The sequence below is a fragment of the Pongo pygmaeus genome, chromosome 7 (genome assembly GCF_028885625.2).
Source record: "Pongo pygmaeus isolate AG05252 chromosome 7, NHGRI_mPonPyg2-v2.0_pri, whole genome shotgun sequence".
NCBI lineage: Eukaryota > Metazoa > Chordata > Mammalia > Primates > Hominidae > Pongo > Pongo pygmaeus.
In genome coordinates this window covers 69,217,348-69,221,266 of record NC_072380.2, presented here as the reverse complement: position 1 = coordinate 69,221,266, position 3,919 = coordinate 69,217,348, and the positions used below count along the sequence as shown (strand labels likewise).

At 35.9% G+C, this 3,919-nt stretch overlaps 1 pseudogene; it reads right to left on the bottom strand.

Annotated features, from left to right (window-relative positions):
- Positions 1-241: 241 nt before the first annotated feature.
- Positions 242-341, bottom strand: LOC129043261 (U6 spliceosomal RNA; annotated as a pseudogene).
- Between the last annotated feature and the right edge of the window lie 3,578 nt (positions 342-3,919).

The following is a 3,919-nucleotide window of genomic DNA, read 5'->3' as shown; positions in this document are numbered from 1 at the left end:
TTAAAGTTCCATGAAGGGGATGCAAGCTGATATTTTCTCATTTCCTAGACGCCTACTAGCAATATATTGCACAGAACATCCCATGTGTTTTCCGGCACAATCTCATTCCATAGATCACCTTACATAAATATTTTTGTGTGAAAACCATAGTTTCAATATTGGGTGTCACCATTTTTCATTGACTCACACCATTTCCTTGGAGCTAGTAAGATAGTAGTCCAATGTCCTTTTGGGGACTGCAAGAAATATAGAACACCTCACAAATTTGTGTCACCCATGTGTAGGGATCATGCTGATCTTCTCTATATTGTTTCAATTTTAGTGTATGTGCTGCCATCTACTTTTTTTTTTTTTTTTTTTTTTACAAGGAGTCATGCTCTTATCACCCAGGCTGGAATACAATGGCACAATCTCAGCTCACTGCAACCTCCACCTCCTAGGTTCAAGTGATTCTCCTGCCTCAGCCTCCCGTGTAGCTGGGATTACAGGTGCTCACCACCACGCTCGGCTAATTTTTGTATTTTTAGTAGAGACAGGGTTTCGCCATGTTGGCCAAGCTGGTCTAGAACTCCTGACCTCGTGATCCACCCACCTCGGCCTCCCAAATTGGTGGGATTACAGGCGTGAGCCACTGTGCCCAGCCACAAACTTCTGCTTTCATACATGGATACTGATGAGTCATGGATGAGGTTTAGCTCTGTTAAATCTAACTTGAGATTTCGTGAATTCTTTCGAATGGCTTCTCTGTGAGGTAGAATTTTAAAGTATTTTAAAAACTCAAGATAGAGACGCAAGTAGTTTGGGAGATTTTTACTTTTATGGAAAACAGATCACTTGAGGGAAGAACCACTACTCTGGGGAAGCAGAATACGGGTCCTTCCAGAATAATATGGGACCCTCCACTACATACAAAATGGTGCCACACAGAATCTAAAGGGGCCAAGGGCATAGATCTGGTAGCAAAGAAGAAAGGAATCTCTGATTTCTTCCTGTAACATTATTTAGACCTCACAGTTTCAAACTATTCCAAGGGATTCAGAGGGTAATTTACCTTGAAGGTCAAGGACAAGTCCAAGATAAGACGTGGGTTTCATATCAGGTTTTGAGTGTGAGAAGAAGGGTCACTATGAGTGTGGCTAAAGCTAGGAGGCCCAACTGCCAGAGCAGGGTACTGGCACTTTGGAAGCAATGGCTGAGAATATCTAAGTGAACTAAAACAAAAAGTAATAACTTTGAAGTCTATATGTGAATCACCAGGAAGACTGAAGGATCCAGATAAGTGAGGTCACCCTGGCAGCAAAGGTCAATTGTTAACAGACTGAAGAAGCAGTTTCAATGGCAACAATGCAGCAACAGAATCAGTGGGAACAACACAATGATTAGAAGGGCCTTTTCCCACCCCTCATCCTGACTGTAAAAGAAGGCTGTCTTCCTTGGACTTGGGGAATCCCTTAAGTTCCTTTAAAAAAATCAAGGAAGAGGGTATAGAGGATAGCACCTAAAGACAGTACTAAATTTTTTGCTAAAGTGGACATTTTAAGACCCAAATTACCAACTAGAAAAATAAAAAATGTGACACTATGTTTATCCCATGCATTGGGGTTATACTTGGGATCAAATAGACAACATTGGTATCTGTAGGGATAAATGTGTTAAAAGCCCTAAAATAAGGAATCCTGGACCCACTGCTCCTTCTAACTAGTCTAGCTTTTTGCCTGATTTCTGGCTGATGAAGTGAATTAACTCACTGCCCTTCAAAAAATACTTGAGCCAAGCTATGAAATCTCACCTAGCCTTTACATGTACAGACTTAGATTAATAATATTAGCAACAGCATAATCTTCTGCAGTCATTCCGCACATAACTTGAGTAAATATGTCAATATTTTTCTGAAGAAAAATGCTATCCCTGATGATCCATGACATACTGCAAGCATGAAGGCTGTGCTAAGCTAACGGAGAGAGAACATCATTCTTAGAAACTTTACAAACTTAATATGTGCCTGTCAGTGTAGAATTCACCATTTACATGAACTAACAAACATAAGCATCCTGGGTGCTCAAGTGTTCGTCTTTGTAAATAACCACAAAGGCTTAAAGGAAGGGACAAAAAACAAATTCATGTCCCACTGGGGTATGGCATAGTAGAAGTGGTTAACATAAAGTCCTTTGATGGGCAAAAGACTATGCTCAGGTCACTCATCTAAAGGACGCAAAGATTTCAGTGAAGAATTATCCATTTCTTCCCTAGTCTGATATATTGTAATTCAAAATCAGTTGGGAGTCAGATAAGCAAGAGCAATCTGCAGGCTGAAAACAATAATATAAATAATAATGATATTATTAGTAGTCGTTCAGTTAATGATACTGATAAGCATGTGTGAGGCATGGAATTAAATGCTGTATACACATAATCTAATTTCCACACAATCACCCCTGAAAGAAATATTATTATCCTCATTTTCATATAGGAAAGCATACTTGGTACTAAGTAATGTTTGCAAGGTCACCCCTAACAAGTGAAGAAGCTAGAAATTAAAACCTGTCTTGTGTGAATCTAAGGCCTCTTTTCTATCACTCACCTACAGCTTATCTTCATTAAATAAAAAGTTAATTTAATTAAACATATCTTTCTTCCCTCTACACATACCGATTACAAATTAAAAAATTAAAATACACCATAAATTAAAAAGAAATCAAATGATGAATTCACAGTGGTGGTAACAATTAATAGTCACTTAGGGATAATCTAACGTTAATATTTTTCAAATAAATCACCTTAAAGCAAACAGTCATCCAAAACACAAAATAATTTTCAATTCCTATTTATGATTCATATTACATTTTATAGAAAAAGTATATAAAAAGTGGAAGGTAGAGAAATACTATAAAATACTTAATAATTCAATATTGAATCAATAAGCAAACTGAAAGTTAAAGTTCATATGTTATAAAACTAATACAGAACCCTTTACTAATAGAAGATAATGTGACCAAAAACATCAGATTGCAAATAATATCAGCCAATATAATAAGAGAATATAAATCCTATCATATATATATGTTCTTTATATTGCCCAGTCCAAGTAATCGCTTTTCTACCTAACTGGTGATTTGTTTTTATATTTTCCACTATAATCCAATAATTATAAGCTAATCTTATGATTAATTTAATATTTCCAACTTGAGTGTTATGACTCTAGAACAACACTCACTTTAAAAAAATGACTAAACCTTTATCGACTGCATTTACATTTGCATTTTTTGTTAGTAAAAATTATACCATTGCTGTCTTTTAGTTATGGCAAGTAAAAGTGGTATGAGGCCATCCTGTAAAATGGCAAAAACAATTTATAATTCATAAAATTACATATTTGTCAGCTGAGCTGAATACCTTATATAAGGTCCTGTGAACTTAAACACATAAAATAGAAAGCAAATAAAAAGCTGTCCCTTCCTTCTCACTCCTCTGTGCTTTCCCATGCACTGCTCCTCCACTTGAAAGCATCCGGACTCTGACTCACATTAACTCTGGTCAGCTCCAAAAATGATTTGAAACAGTCACTGGTTTCAGTAATCTTTGTTTCTAGCACAGCATTTCACATGGTATATTGTAATAATTTTATTGATTTCTATCTAAACCAACAGATTCTTGAGGGCAGCTGCTGTATCTTTTATCTCTTTATCCTCAAACCCTATGACATAGTAGTAAATGCTTTAAGTATTTTTATTAAATTAATGATCTAAATTATTACCTCTAGAGTAGTACTTCTTAAACTATATTCCAAAGGATATTTACTTTGCCAGAATTTAAAGACTGTACCTGAACAGGAAGATCCTATGATCATCTATGTTTGAGAAATATTATAAAACTGTGAATTATATGTCCAGTATTCAAGAAATGTCTTGAACTTTGCCTA